The following is a 17,196-nucleotide window of genomic DNA, read 5'->3' on the forward strand; positions in this document are numbered from 1 at the left end:
TCAGGTGTCATGTTCCGACATCGGTCTGTGGACGTTGGGCTAGGGTGGGGGCGGGACCCAAGGGAGGCACATACACTGTGACAATGACGACGAGGAGGAGGACCCAGACCGGTCCCTCTGAGCATTCTAATTTTGCTCGGCACGACAGCAGGAGGCGTAGCCTACCTCCTTTGCTCACACAGGCCCGGGAACTACAGTGGTGACTTCACCCTAAGGAGAGGGCGCACACAGGCTGCAAAGGCCTCCTGGTGGCCGCACTTGCTACCAGCATACGGAGAAGGCCCAATCCCTCCAAGAATGGTGTGTGATACAGGAACACCCTGCACATAGAAGTTTGGTGTGGTGTGGCCCACCCCACGTGCAGCCAGCCAAGAAAGGCCTCTGTGGACAGCAAGCACACACTGCTACCAGCACAAGCCAGTCTTCTGCCTGCAAAAAGAGCAACACGATAAAGGAGAATGTTGGAGGAAGACACCCCAGCACTGTGCCAACACGGCTTTCAGAAGCCATCCCACATGGCCAAGGTGAGACTAACCCGTGGCAACTGCCACAGGCATTAGATCTCAGAGACACAGAGAACTTCGGACCCCGGTGGGTCAGATGGATGAAAGACTTCAAAGTGTACATGGGGGCAATGGACCCCATGGACGAAGAGAGAAAAAAGAACATCTTGACGGCAGTGGGGACTGCTGTGAGAGACATACTCTATGAACTGGATAACGAGGAAAAAGCAACGTACCAAGTGATATGAGAGGCACTTGACACCTATTTTGCCCCACACATCAACGTAGACTGCAACACACATCTTTCACACAACCATGCAAGAAAAGGGGAAACCATGGACAACTATGTTATGAGACTGCGAACCCGCATGAAGCACTGGGCCTTCCATCACTATTCGAATAACAAAGCTTTGCTCTCCCAGGTCATTGTGGGGTGTGAAGCTGCTGAGTTCAAAAGGAAGTTGCTCCAGAAACAGAGGACCCTTGATGAATTACTAGCGATGGCTAGCACCGACTTGGCAGTCACACAGCAGGTTATTGGCATAGGACAGGAAAAATATGATCGGATACCAGAGATCAGGAGAGTGTCAGGAAATTGACTCCAGCTCAGCGTGACAAACCCACACAGCCAACAAAACTGCGCTACCGGTGCAGCTATGAATTCCCCTATGAAGGCACATGCCCAGCAATCGTCCAGAAGTGAGCAGCATGCGCGAGTTATGACCACTTTAGAGCAGTATGCAGAAATGCCCCAATACTGCCTGCCCCAACACCCTCCCTGAGGAGCAGCAGACGCCAACCCGCTCCCCAACCAGACGACAGGAGAGCGAGCCACGAACGCAGAAGATATTGCCCAGCGAAGGGCGAGAGCAGCCACCAAACCCCAGAAGATCGTTCCGGTCCCCGACAGGAGAACCTCCCACAGACCCTGCAGCAGCATCCGCCACGTGGAGAAACGGTCACAGTCAGGGAGTGATTCCTCCTCTTCACACGACAGTCAAAGGAGGAAAGGATAAGTGTGGGCACTCGGAAATGAGACAGCAAAGGAACACACCCCCATTCTAACACTCCAAGTACAGAACACACCAACAGAATTCCTCATTGACAAGGGTGTAACCGTCAATGTCCTGAGCAAGGAGGCCTATAACCGCATGCTTCACCAGCCGGAACTGCGGCCCTTGCAAGTCAACATTTTTCCTTACAGCTCCAACACACCTTTGCCATGCAAGGGCACTTTTACAACGGTCTGTGCACACAAATCGCGCACAGTCAAAATACAACTACAGGTCCTCTCCACAGATTCAAACAGCAGATGTATCTTGAGTTTCAGGACGGCCATCGACATGGGGCTTGTCCACATCCTATACAAAATGATGGCACACAAATATATTGTCTCTGGAGGATAGCTCAGTCGCAACTTGCTTGTCTTGGAAGCAAGACGACACGGAGCAACACGGGTTCGATCCCCGGGTCCGTGCTTAGAAACCTCTGGGTATTAAGCGTGTTATAAATAACCTATCATCATATCATATGGCACCTGAGGGAGACGTCACAAAATCCTACCCAAATCTTTTCAAAGGCCTCGGCAAACTGCGCAACTGCAAAGTGAGGCTCTACATTGATCCAGAGGTCAAGCCAGATGTCCCGCAAGGTGAATCCCGATAACAATTCAAAGGCAAGTATAAGAAGAACTGAGACGCCTGCTAGAACTCCACATCATTGAGGTTGGGGGGCCCACCCCACGGGTTTCCCCGATTGTACCAGTACCTAAGAAATCAGCAGAGTGTTCCTTTCGTTTGTGCGTAGACATGCGCCGCCCTAACATGGCAATGCAACGAGAGCGACGCCAGACACCGAGAATAATGGACATGATCCACCTCCTCAATGGTGCCACCATATTTTCAAAGCTCGGCCTCAACAAGGGCTACCATCAGATGGAGCTGGCACGGGAGTCCCGAACAATTACCACTTTTGTAACCCACATGTGGCTCTACCACTACAAACGACTGAACTTGGGCATATCGTTGTCAGCGAAAAATCTTCCAGGAGGAGATCCACCAGGTGATCAAACACGTTCCTGGGTGTCTCAACTACAGCGATGACATCCTGGTATTCGGGAAATCAACCAAGGAGCGCAATGATAATTGTTAGGGAGAATTCTTATTTATGGCTAATTTCCCTTACATAGTGAGTCCCTCAGCAGCTTTCCTGGATTTCTGGGGTTTATTGTTTTCCACCTGGTAAGAGTGTGAACCTTTTTTTCCCACTCTTACAGTGTATTTTTGTGTAAGTTGTACTTTTTGTGCTCATGGGCTATGGAGTGTCACCAACTCCCTAGGCATCATCTTTTTACTTGTGTGTCACACAGCACCTTTAGTGCAGTGACACAGGGATGTCTTTTAGACTTCCCTTGTGAACTCCATTTCTGGGGATGACTACTGTCCCCCAGAAACCTGTAAAGTCACCATTGGCTTTATTAGTCCCTTTTAAATACAGATCCAGTACAAACCATCTTACCATGGAGTACTGGAGGGGAATATCTTTCCCCTGTCCTTCTGTACCTCAAGGGGCACTTTGTGTCCCCCTTCCCGACTCGACATGGCTTGTTGCAGTGGTAACTATCATTTTTACATGGATCCCCGTGTTAAAGTTCTGACTGTGGTGACAGGCGTGAAAATAAAACCCGCTACCCCATATCATTTTTATTTTGGGTCCTAACATGGTTTTTCACCATTTCGTGTGCAAAGGTCTTTCTTGTTGTTTGCTTTTTGCGCCAATCCAGGTTTGGTTTCCTTGTTCTCCGTCCTTTGGCGGGTTTCTGCGAAAAAGCCCTCCTTTGGCGTCTGGGTGTCTAGGTGGGCTGAATGTGAGGGAGGGGTTTAGTAACCCCCTGCACAGGGTCTCCTTGGAGACCCAAGTCACACTTTGTGTCCATTGGCTGAGGTGGTTGTCTGGGCTGGAAAACCTCCCTGCTGTGTGATTGACAGCCAGGCTGTGTGAATGGGGGAGTTTGGCATAAAAGGCAGGACTCTTGCGCTGGAAGTCAGTCGCCACTGGAACTACAAGAACCGAAGAGAAGTGGACAAGAAGACGGCTGCTGCAACTCCTGGATCCCGGTGAAGCCCTGCTGCAGTCCTGAGCTATCTACCCTTCAACGACAGAGGAGATCCAGTCCGGAGTCTCCTTCCCTTGAGCCTGGTGGGATCAACCAGCTCACCTTCTACAGCCAAAGAATCCTCTTCTGGGTCGAAATCACTGCACCGAAATCAGAGGCCCAGGGGGGTTCCCGCGGGGACTCCTCTAGAACCTGGTCCAAGATATCGGGAAGACGCAGACCCCGAGGCCCACCGAGCAAGAGTAAAAGGGATAACATCCGCTGAGTGGGAGGCTCATACGGTCATCTGCCGGGGGGCGGGAGGTGGCCTTGTGCTCCCTCCTGGACTGACCACCTACATCGCAAGAAGATATACCAAAAGGTCTCAGGATGTCCCCTTCCGTCTGCCCCCAGGCCCATCAAGCAAAGGCGCCCAGGTGGCCCACTACCCTGCCTAGTTTGGGATTAGAGACTCGAAAACCACTGGAACCTGCGCCCCGAGCTCAATGTTGACAAAGAACTGGAGCCCTGCATACTCAACCTGAGTTTTACTGGTCAACAGAAGAGGCACAGTTGGCCTCCAAGCAGAGTTGTTGCACCGGTCCGGCCGAATGCCCCGTTGGTCGAAGGCTGGTCCGGAAACCTTGTTATTGTTGGGGGGGGTGGGGTGAGGGAAGAGTTGGGGGGGGCGAGGAGGAAGGGGGAGCATCATGGAGGGGGGAACAGAGGGGAATGTAGCGCTGGAACACAGGGAACAAGATACCTTCAAGGAAGACTATGGACCAACCTACTTTAGACTCAGAGGATGGGTTCGCTAAACAAAACGCTCACTATCTCGACTTGGAATGTACAGGGGCTCAACGCACCAAGAAAGCGGAAATCGGTGGAGCACAAGCTTGACCAATTAGCAGCTGATATCGTCTACCTCCAGGAAACCCACCTGACAGCAGAGGATGAGAAGAGAATTTGTTTCCGACGCTTTCCGAAATGCTACTTCGCCTCAGCCGCACAGAAAAAGAGAGGAGTCGCAATCTTGCTAGGCCAAGACCTCCCATTAACTCGATCAAAAGAGACCCGGAGGGTAGATTCCTGCTCCTGAAAGGTCTCCTAGTGGAACTTCCGATCACCCTGGTGGCAATCTATGGGCCAAACAAAGAGCAAGACCAATTCCTCTGCAGCCTTCTGCCTACGATCACAGCCTTCTCAGCTGGTACTTACTAATCGGAGGAGACTTTAACCTCCCCCCAGACCCGAGTGTGGACAAAACGCTCCCAGCCTCTAGGGAAGACTTCAGCAAATCCTTGGCCTTGGCGGAGTTCCTGCGGGAAACCCAGACCCTAGACATATGGAGACTACGCAACCAGGGAGAAAGGGACTACACCTTCTTTTCGCATGTGCACAGGATATTCGCGGATCGACCTCTTATTAGTCGCCAATACTATGGCCCCCTTTGTGGGGGAGGTCCAAATCGGTCCTATCGCAATCTCGGATCACGCACCAGTCACGACAACGCTGCTTCTCCACGGAGTTCCTGAACCTACCCGGCGGCAATGGAAGATGCAAGACTACATCCTCTCCGACATAGTGGCCAGCTCCGACCTCGAGGAGGTGATTCAGAACTACTTCACTGAGAATATTACCCCTGACTCCTTAATGGCAACAGTATGGGACGCCATGAAGCCGGTAATCCGTGGGGTGGCAATGGACTCAACAGCCAGACTTAAGCGCCAAAATCTGATGAAGAAACAAAAGCTGGAAGAAAGTCTAGCAGCACTAGAAAACAAGCTCAAACAACGCTACATGAAAACAGCGCACTGAGAACTAAAAAGAATTAAAAGAGAGCTGGAAATCCACCTAGCAGACTGGGCCGCTAGGGCATTACTCTACACTAAGCAGTACTATTACCTTAACAGTAACAAAGCAAACCGGCTCCTAGCTCATAAGCTGAAAAAGCTCCACACCAGGAACCACATCCAAATCCTTCTGGACAAAAATGGCTCTCTACACCACCTGGACCCTGAAAAGCTTGAAATAATGGTGCAGCACCATGAGGAAATCATGGCAGGACCTCCGACGTTAGCCCCAGCCATCGCCCGATTCTTGGCCCCTATCCCAAAGATACAGCCGTCCCCATCAATGTCCGACTTGGAAGGCCAATCTCAGCGGAGTAAGTTAGCAACACGATCCGCCATCTGAAAAACTCAATGCCTGGGCTGGTCGGGCTCACTTCAAAATTCTACAAGAAGTTTGCTCACCTGCTATCTCCACACCTCGCAACCTGTACAACTCATTCCTCTCCACAACGGCTTCTATGAACGAATCAATAACTGTGCTAATCCCAAAGCCGGGGAAAGACCGGAAACAATGCGCATCATACAGGCCCATAATGCTTCTAAACAATGATGCCAAAATATTCGCCAAAATTCTGGCAAATCGGCTGGCCCCATCCCTCCCAGAGATCATCCACCCGGACCAAACAGGCTTCATCCCGGGGCGAGGCACCAAGACAATATCCGCAGAACCGTCAACATAATAGAGTCAGCGAACAGGTTGGGCTCAAAACTGACAGTCCTTTCCTTGGACGCCCACAAGGCATTCGACATGCTCGACTGGGGCTACGTGGAGGAAATCCTACGACATTTCGGCTTTGGCCCAAACTTCGTAAAATGGGTCTTAGCCATCTATCGAAACCCCTCTACGACCCTGCGCATAAACGGAGCCAAATCCGGCAGAATAAACATAACCAGAGGCACGAGACAAGGCTGTCCACTCTCCCCACTTATCTTTGCCCTATCAATGGAGCCATTCGCGGACAGGGTCTGACGAGATCCATCAATACAAGGCCGTACGATTAAGGAAGAATCCTACAAAATCGCCCTTTACGCTGACGATGTGCTCCTCACACTCACCCGACCTGCAGAATCAATAAGAGCCCTATGGCAAACCCTGGAAGAATTCTGTGCAGCCTCAGGGTTCACAATAAATATCTCCAAATCGGTGGCACTGGGCATCAACATCCCAAGTAAGCTCAAAGCCTCTCTGGAAGCCGAGTTTCGGATCCCCTGGGCAAGAAGCAGCATCAGTTACTTAGGAGTTCAGCTACCCAACAAAACTGATAAGTTGTACAAGGCGAACTTCCGGATACTCTTCGGGGACCTGAAAAAAGACATTGGACGATGGAGAAAACAAGAAATGTCATGGTTCGGCCGTATCACGGCGATAAAAATGAATCTAACCCCACGGCTGCTATACTTCGCACTAGCCTTGCCTGTGGTAATCCGGGAAAAGGCCCTACGAAAGCTGCAGGGAGAAATAGTGAACTTCGTCTGGGAAGGAAAGAAATCACGCATCCCGAAACGCATCATGCTCTGAAGTGCCGCCTTGGGGGGACTACGGTTCCCAGACGTGGAGAGGTACTGCCTTGCAGCCCAATTAGCCCCAGCTTTCGCCTGGAAGCTCCCTGTCAACCGCCCCGATGGTTACAACTGGAAGAAGACTGGAGTAAGGCCCCGATTGAATCTCTTCCCCACCGCAAAGAAACCAAGGAGACCCAAGCCCTGGGCCCCCTACCAGCAACAAGAAATACGGTGGCGAGCTGGAAAAAGGCAGCCCGCCGGTGGCAATGCAGAAGCACAATGGGACCCCTGACACCAATCTGGGACAATCCAGACTTCTCCCCGGGAATCTCGCCAAACCTGTTCACGGAGTGGAGAACGGGGAGCTTAGTGACTATGTCAGACTTCTTCGAGAATGGCCTCCCGTTAAACTTCGAGGAGTGTAAAGCAAAATTCAAGATTCAGGAACCTAAAAGGTTCCGCTATACGCAACTGAGGCATTGGTTATCGAACCAGCAGGTCAGGAAACAGGGCAGTAGAGAACTAACGGCATTAGAACTCACTCTCTCTGCAACCCCTCCGAGAGGGAAAATCTCCAAACTGTACAAAATGCTAGACAGAACGGACTCCACCAGAAAAGAACCTTATATGTTGAAATGGGAAGAGGATCTCGGAAAGACAATTGAACCTGAGGAATGGCTCCATATCTGGGCCCGCGCACATAAAAGTTCAAAATGTGTGACAAACAAAGAAAATGCCTTCAAAGTCTGCTACAGGTGGTACCAGACCCCTGTAATCCTAAACAAATGCAATTCAGCGATCCCGGCTCAGTGCTGGAGGGGCTGCCCAGACCGCGGAACCCTTTTCCAACTCTTCTGGACTTGTCCGAAAGTCACCCGATTCTGGAAGAACATCTTGGAACAAATCAAAGCAATCACAGGGCTCACCATCCCCTGGGATCCAGGAATCGTGCTGTTAGGGGTGACGGGAGACGGCCAATTCCCCCTCATGGGCTGTCTGGCGGACCTCTGTTCCCACTTGCTCACAGCCGCTAGATTCACCATCGCCAGACTCTGGAAAAACCCGGAGGGCCCGTCCACACAAATGTGGTGGTCCAAATGCTGGGAGATTGTTGCTGCTGAGAAAGTCATGGCTATCAGATTAGACAATAAGCCTAAATTCGAGCGCATATGGGCCCCCTTTCTGGACTACGTGCAACAATTCCCTGGGGTGGCAAGACAGACCCCGGCACTGCGCTGGATGGAAACCCAGGACTGAGGAGAACGGAACAGAAGCCAGGCCCGAAGGGTTGAAAAGCCCCTGCATAGCTCTGAGTCGATAAAAACTGTCCAAGCTAGACGTTCCAGCCTTGAAGGGCTGACATCAAAGAAACCCATCCCAAACCCAGCCAAAGAGTCACCCCGAACCTGGGACACTACCCCAATGTTGAACTAAGCAGTCTTCTGTTCCTAACATGTATACAGCTCCTGTTCCCCCTCCCCCCTTTTCAGTTGTTATTAATAATTTTGTTTCGAAGGAAAGGTGCGATCTGCGAACTCTGTTATATCCAGAGCTGTTTTCTTCTCTTAAATGCTATAACAAGCGCGCAATGTATGTAACATTTTAAATCTGTATGGCTTGTTAGGCCAAAACCAATAAAAATAATGTTGGAAAAAAAAATCCCTTTGCATTGTCCACAAGGCTTTCTGGGGCCTGGGTCCAAAATACCTTCAACTATCCCTCCGTAAATACCTCCCCTCTCGAGCCCTTCGCTCCTCTACCTCTAACTCCCTCAGGGTCGGTCGTTTTTCAAAGATACGAGCTGGAGGTAGATCTGTCTTCGGCCGGGGCCTCCCTTTGGAACTGCCTCCCTGCCACCTTGAAACTTGAGGAGAACCATCTACGGTTCCGGAAGCTCCTCAAGACCTTCCTCTTCGCTTCTGCCTTTGCCCCGCTTCTCCCCTGCTGATCTGTTTTATCCCTCGGAACTGTCCACCTGGCCACCCTCTGTCCTTCGGGCCCAGGTACCTGCTTACCCTGCCATCCTCCTGCACTGCCCCTGGGCCACCCCTTGCACTGGGGCCTGTATCTGTACCCATATGGTTCCCCACCCACTTTTCTTCTGCACTTATCAGATACTCCCTATCTGACTAACCTAGCACTTTTGCCTCTTACATGCTGCACTACCACCGCTAACACTCTATTTAATTGTGTATTTACTTACTATTTATTTTGTTTCTCTCCTATGCTCTGCACTTTCCCCCTTTTTCCCTTCCCCATGCACTTTCCCCCTATTCCTCTTCCCCTTGCACTCGGGTGTTCTCAATGTCACTTGGCCTAGTAAGATCGTTGTTTTTGCTTCTCCCCTGTTCCCCTCCCCTCTCCTGGTCACGCTCTGAAACACTTGTGTACGAGCGCGATATAAATAAAATATCATATCATATCATAACAGCGAGATGTACACACAGCGCCCCTAATGGTAAAATAGTACAAGTGCACATGTGTTAGAATGCAACAGCGAGATGTACACACAGCGCCCCTAATGGTGAAATGGCACCAGTGCACACACGTTGGAATGCAACAGCGAGATGTACACACAGCGCCCTCTAATGGTGAAATAGTACCAGTGCACATGTGTTAGAATGCAACAGCGAGATGTACACACAGCACCCCTAATGGTGAAATAGTACCAGTCCACGCATGTTACACTGCAACAGCGAGATGTACACACAGCGCCCCTAATGGTAAAATAGTACCAGTGCACATGTGTTAGAATGCAACAGCGAGATGTACACACAGCGCCCCCTAATGGTAAAATAGTACCAGTGCACACATGTTAGAATGCAACAGTGAGATGTACACACAGCGCCCCCCTAATGGTGAAATAGTACCAGTGCACATGTGTTACAATGCAACAATGAGATGTACACACAGCGCCCCCTAATGGTAAAATAGTACCAGTGCACACACGTTAGAATGCAGTGGCAAGACTAATAAATGAGAGAAATTGGTTTTGCACACTGGTCACTCGCCACGTTTTTAATGAAGTAGCTATGCCTTCCATGACCTAACTAGATTATGCGCCTGCAGGCACCAACGTGCATCGAGATGGGAGGACAGGATGTGTGATCCAAGGTTCGTGTATCGAGATGGGAGGACAGGATGAACGGTCCAAGGTTCGTGTATCGAGATGGGAGGACAAGATGAACGGTCCAAGGTTCGTGTATCGAGATGGGAGGACAGGATGAACGGTCTAAGGTTCGTGTATCGAGATGGGAGGACAGGATGAACGGTGCAAGGTTCGTGTATCGAGATGGGAGGACAGGATGAACGGTGCAAGGTTCGTGTATCGAGATGGGAGGACAGGATGAACGGTCCAAGGTTCGTGTATCGAGATGGGAGGACAGGATGAATGGTGCAAGGTTTGTGCATCGAGATGGGAGGACAGGATGAACGGTGCAAGGTTCGTGTATCGAGATGGGAGGACAGGATGAACGGTGCAAGGTTCGTGTATCGAGATGGGAGGACAGGATGAACGGTGCAAGGTTCGTGTATCGAGATGGGAGGACAGGATGAACGGTCTAAGGTTCGTGCATCGAGATGGGAGGACAGGATGAATGGTGCAAGGTTTGTGCATCGAGATGGGAGGACAGGATGAACGGTGCAAGGTTTGTGTATCGAGATGGGAGGACAGGATGAACGGTCCAAGGTTCGTGCATCGAGATGGGAGGACAGGATGAACGGTCCAAGGTTTGTGTATCGAGATGGGAGGTTCGTGTATCGAGATGGGAGGACAGGATGAACGGTGCAAGGTTCGGAAACTGTCTGGGGCTCTTGGGGCTCTTGGGGCCTGGCATGGGAAAAGGACAAGGAAGTATTCTTGTTCTTTCCAAAGCTAGATTTCAATCTCTCCCCTTACATCAAACACTAATTGGGCTGCATGAGTAAGAATTGACCAATGGCACAACACTTTTGTTACATTGTCAGTATATTGATGTGCCAACCAACAAGAAGTTACCCCGATGATCTTCGGCAAGTGATGCCGCATCAAGTAGGATGGACCTGGGCGGGGTTGGACATTAGGTGTTGACCAACGGTAGATTCCAATGTATAGGGCTATATAGGGGTTTAGATTATAGCGAATAATCGTTACGTTAGAATGTTGTGTTGTATGATGATGTAAATGTTATGGGTTTTTGGTTTATATCCCCTGGCTTGATGGGGGCGTTTTGAGAATGTCTTGGTAGCTTCTTCTGGCCGTGCTCCTTGGTCCGCTTCATTATTTTGGATCATTGGCTGATCCTGGGAGCATTATTGCAATACTTATCTGCCTCTCCCTGTCCCCTGTTTCTGTCCCCCATAGTCCAAATACAATAGCAAGCTCTCGCCAAGCGACACTGACTCCCCAGCAGCACCCGTGCCCCCCTGCAAGCCATGCCAAAGGCAGCAGCCAGACTAATCCTACACCTACTGAAATATTCACACATCAACCCAGCTCTCGCCCAGCCACACTGACTCCCCAGCAGCATCCTTGCCCCCCTGCAAGCCATGCCAAAGGCAGCAGCCAGACTCATCCTCCCCCTACTGAATATTTACACGTCTCCCCAGCTCTCACCAAGCCACATTGACTCCACAGCAGCATCCGTGCCCACCAGCAAGCCATTCCAAATGCAGCAGCCAGACTCATCCTCCACCCACTGAAATATGTACACATCTCCCCAGCTCTCGCCCAGCCTACTCAATCCATAGCAGCATCCTTGCCCCCTGCAAGCCATACCAAAGGCAGCAGTTACTCATCCTCCAACCACTGAAATATTCACACATCAACCCAGCTCTCGCCCAGCCACACTGACTCCCCAGCAGCATCCATGCCCCCCTGCCAGCCATACCAAAGGCAGCAGCCAGACTCATCCTACACCTACTGAAATATTCACACATCTCCCCAGCTCTCACCCAGTCACACTGTCTCCCCAGCAGCATCCTTGCCCCCCTGCAAGCCATACCAAAGGCAGCAGCCAGACCCATTCTCCACCTATTTAAATATTCACACATAACCCCAGCTCTCACCCAGCCTACTCAATCCATAGCAGCATCCTTGCCCCCTGCAAGCAATACCAAAGGCAGCAGCCAGACTCATCCTCCGCCCACTGAAATATTCACACATCAACCCAGCTCTCGCCCAGCCACACTGACTCCCCAGCAGCATCTGTGCCCCCCTGCAAGCCATACCAAAGGCAGCAGCCAGACTCATCCTCCAACCACTGAAATATTCACACTTCTCCCCAGCTCTCGCCCAGCCACACTGACAAAGGCAGAAGCCAGACTCATCCTCCAACTACTGAAATATTCACACATCATCCCAGCTCTCACCAAGCGAAACTGACTCCCCAGCAGCATCCATGCCCCCCTGCAAGCCATACCAAAGGCAGCAGCCAGACTCATCCTCGACCTCCTGAAATATTCACACGTCTCCCCAGCTCTCGCACAGCCACACTGACTCCTCAGCAGCATCCCTGCCCCCCAGCAAGCCATACCAAAGGCAGCAGCCAGACTCATCCTCCACCCACTGAAATATTCACACATCTCCCCAGCTCTCGCCAAGCGACACTGACTCGCCAGCTGCATCTGTGCCCCCCTTCAAGCGGTACCAAAGGCAGCAGCCAGACTCATCCTTCAACCACTAAAATATTCACACATAACGCCAGCTCTCACCTAGCCACATTGACTCCCCTGCAGCATCTGTGCCCCCCTGCAAGCCATACCAAAGGCAGCAGCCAGAGTAAACCTCCAACCACTGAAATATTCACACATCTCCCCAGCTCTCGCCAAGCCACACTGACTCCCCAGCAGCATCCGTGCCCCCTGCAAGCCATACCAAAGGCAGCAGCCAGACTCATCCTACACCTACTGAAATATTCACACATCAACCCAGCTCTCACCAAGCTACACTGACTCCCAAAAAGTATCCTTGCCCCCCTGCAAGCCATACCAAAGGCAGCAGTCAGACTCATCCTCCACCCACTGAAATATTCACACATCTCGCCAAGCAACACTGACTCCCCAGCAGCATCCTTGCCCCCTACAAGCCATACCAAAGGCAGCAGCCAGACTCATCCTCCAACCACTGAAATATTCACACATCTCCCCAGCTCTCAGCTAGCCACACTGACTCCCCAGCAGCATCCGTGCCCCCTAGCAAGCCATACCAAAGGCAGCAGCCAGACTCATACTCCATCTACTGAAATAATCACACATCTCCCCAGCTCTCGCCCAGCCTACTCAATCCATAGCAGCATCCTTGCCCCCTGCAAGCCATACCAAAGGCAGCAGCTACTCATCCTACACCTACTGAAATATTCACACACCTCCCTAGCTCTCGCCAAGCCACACTGAATCCCCAGCAGCATCCCTGCCCCCCTGCAAGCCATACCAAAGGTAGCAGCCCGACTCATCCTACACCTACTGAAATATGCACACATCTCCCCAGCTCTCACCTAGCCACACTGACTCCCCAGCAGCATCCGTGCCCCCCAGCAAGCCATACCAAAGGCAGCAGCCAGACTCCTACTCCATCTACTGAAATAATCACACATCTCCCCAGCTCTCGCCCAGCCTACTCAATCCATAGCAGCATCCTTGCCCCCTGCAAGCCATACCAAAGGCAGCAGCTACTCATCCTACACCTACTGAAATATTCACACACCTCCCTAGCTCTCGCCAAGCCACACTGAATCCCCAGCAGCATCCCTGCCCCCCTGCAAGCCATACCAAAGGTAGCAGCCCGACTCATCCTACACCTACTGAAATATGCACACATCTCCCCAGCTCTCACCTAGCCACACTGGCTCCTCAGCAGCATCCGTGCCCCCCAGCAAGCCATACCAAAGGCAGCAGCCAGACTCATCCTCCACCTACTGAAATATTCACACCTCTCCCCAGCTCTCGCACAGCCACACTGACTCCCCAGCAGCATCCCTGCTCCCCAGCAAGCCATACCAAAGGCAGCAGCCAGACTCATCCTCCACCCACTGAAATATTCACACATCTCCCCAGCTCTCGCCCTGCCTACTCAATCCATAGCAGCATCCTTGCCCCCTGCAAGCCATACCAAAGGCAGAAGCCAGACTCATCCTCCAACCACTGAAATATTCACACATCTACCCAGCTCTCGCCAAGCCACACTGACTCCCCAGCAACATCCGTGCCCCCTGCAAGCCATACCAAAGGCAGCAGCTACTCATCCTCCAACCACTGAAATATTTACACATAACCCCAGCTCTCACCTAGCCACACTGACTCCCCAGCAACATCTGTGCCCCCTGCAAGCCATACCAAAGGCAGCAGCCAGACTCATCCTCCACCTACTGAAATATTCACACATCTCCCCAGCTCTCGCCAAGCCACACTTACTCCCCTGCAGCATCTGTGCCCCCTGCAAGCCATACCAAAGGCAGCAGCCAGACTCATCCTCCACCTACTGAAATATTCACACATCTCCCCAGATCTCACCCAGCCACACTGACTCCCCAGCAGAATCCTTGCCCCCCTGCAAGCCATACCAAAAGCAGCAGCCAGACTCATCCTCCACCCACTGAAATATTCACACATCTCCCCAGCTCTCGCCAAGCGACACTGACTCCCCAGCAGCATCCTTGCCCCCTGCAAGCCATACCAAAGGCAGCAGCCAGACTCATCCTCCACCTACTGAAATATTCACACATCTCCCCAGCTCTCAGCTAGCCACACTGACTCCCCAGCAGCATCTGTGCCCCCTAGCAAGCCATACCAAAGGCAGCAGCCAGGCTCATCTTCCACCCACTGAAGTATTCACACATCTCCCCAGCTCTCGCCCAGCCTACTCAATCCATAGCAGCATCCTTGCCCCCTGCAAGCCATACCAAAGGCAGCAGCCAGACTCATCCTCCAACCACTGAAATATTCACACATCTACCCAGCTCTCGCCAAGCCACACTGACTCCCCAGCAGCATCTGTGCCCCCTGCAAGCCATACCAAAGGCAGCAGCCAGACTCATCCTACACTTACTGAAATATACACACATCAACCCAGCTCTCACCCAGCCACACTGACTCCCCAGCAGCATCTGTGCCCCCCTGCAACCCATACCAAATGCAGCAGCCAGACTCATCCTACACCTACTGAAATATTCACACATCTCCCCAGCTCTCGCCAAGCGACACTGACTCCCCAGCAGCATCCCTGCAAGCCATACCAATGGCAGCTTCCAGACTCATCCTCCACCCACTGAAATGTTCACACATCTCCCCAGCTCTCGCCAAGCGACACTGGCTCCCCAGCAGCATCTCTGCCCCCCTGCAAGCCATACCAAAGGCAGCAGCCAGACTCATCCTCCAACCACTAAAATATTCACACATAACCCCAGCTCTCACCTAGCCACATTGACTCCCTAGCTGCATCCATGCCCCCCCTGCAAGCCATAGCAAAGGCAGTAGCCAGACTCATCCTCCACCCACTGAAATATTTAGACATTTCCCCAGCTCTCGCCCAGCCTACTCAATCCATAGCAGCATCCTTGCCCCCTGCAAGCCATACCAAAGGCAGCAGCTACTCATCCTCCAACCACTGAAATATTCACACATCTCCCCAACTCTCGCCAAGCGACACTGACTCACCAGCAGCATCTTTGCCCCCTACAAGCCATACCAAAGGCAGCAGCCAGACTCATCCTCCACCTACTGAAATATTCACACATCTCCCCAGCTCTCGCCAAGCGACACTGACTCCCCAGCAGCATCCCTGCCCCCTGCAAGCGGTACCAAAGGCAGCAGCCAGACTCATCCTCCACCCACTGAAACATTCACACATCTCCACAGCTCTCGCCAAGCCACACTGACCCCCCCCTTCAACCTGCGTGCCCCCTGCAAGCCACACCAAAGGCAGCAGCCAGACTCATACTCCAACCACTGAAATATTTATACATCTCCCCAGCTCTCGCCCAGCCTACACAATCCATAGCAGCATCCTTGCCCCCTGCAAGCCACACCAAAGGCAGCAGCCAGACTCATCCTCCACGTACTGAAATATTCACACATCTCCCCAGCTCTCACCTAGCCACACTGACTCCCCAGCAGCATCCCTGCCCCCTGCAAGCGGTACCAAAGGCAGCAGCCAGACTCATCCTCCACCCACTGAAACATTCACACATCTCCACAGCTCTCGCCAAGCCACACTGACCCCCCCCTTCAACCTGCGTGCCCCCTGCAAGCCACACCAAAGGCAGCAGCCAGACTCATCCTCCACCTACTGAAATATTCACACATCAACCCAGCTCTCACCAAGCCTACTCAATACATAGCAGCATCCTTTCCCCCTGCAAGCCATACCAAAGGCAGCAGCCAGACTCATCCTCCAACCACTGAAATATTCACACATAACCCCAGCTCTCACCTAGCCACATTGACGCCCCAGCAGCATCGGTCCCCCCTGCAAGCCATACCAAAGGCAGCAGCCAGACTCATACTCCACCTACTGAAATATTCACACATTTCCCCAGCTCTCAGCTAGCCACACTGACTCCCCAGCAGCATCCATGCCCCCCTGCAAGCCATACCAAAGGCAGCAGCCAGACTCCTCCTCCACCCACTGAAATATTCACACCTCTCCCCAGCTCTCACCCAGCCACACTGACTCCCCAGCAGAATCCTTGCCCCCCTGCAAGCCATACCAAAGGCAGCAGCTACTCATCCTCCAACCACTGAAACATTTACACATAACCCCAGCTCTCACCTAGCCACACTGACTCCCCAGCAGCATCATCCATGCCCGCTGCAAGCCATACCAAAGGCAGCACCCAGACTCATCCTACACCTACTGAAATATTCACACATCTCCCCAGCTCTCGCCAAGCAACACTGACTCCCCAGCAGCATCCCTGCCCCACTGCAAGCCATACCAAAGGCAGCAGCCAGACTCATCCTCGACCTCCTGAAATATTCACACATCTCCCCAGCTCTCACCCAGCCACACTGACTCCCCAGCAACATCCGTGCCCCCTGCAAGCCATTCCAAATGCAGCAGCCAGAATCATCCTCCACCCACTGAAATATTTACACATCTCCCCAGCTCTCGCCCAGCCACACTGACTCCCCAGCAACATCCGTGCCCCCTGCAAGCCATTCCAAATGCAGCAGCCAGAATCATCCTCCACCCACTGAAATATTCACACATAACCCCAGCTCTCGCACAGCCACACTGACTCCCCAGCAGCATCCGTGCCCCCTGCAA

General features: G+C 52.2%; 1 pseudogene; it reads left to right on the forward strand.

Annotated features, from left to right (window-relative positions):
* Positions 1 to 17,196, forward strand: part of LOC138551881 (zinc finger protein 850-like) — a 145,485-nt pseudogene that overhangs the window by 1,538 nt on the left and 126,751 nt on the right.

Source organism: Ambystoma mexicanum, chromosome 1q, assembly GCF_040938575.1.
Source record: "Ambystoma mexicanum isolate Mex_15411 chromosome 1q, UKY_AmexF1_1, whole genome shotgun sequence".
NCBI lineage: Eukaryota > Metazoa > Chordata > Amphibia > Caudata > Ambystomatidae > Ambystoma > Ambystoma mexicanum.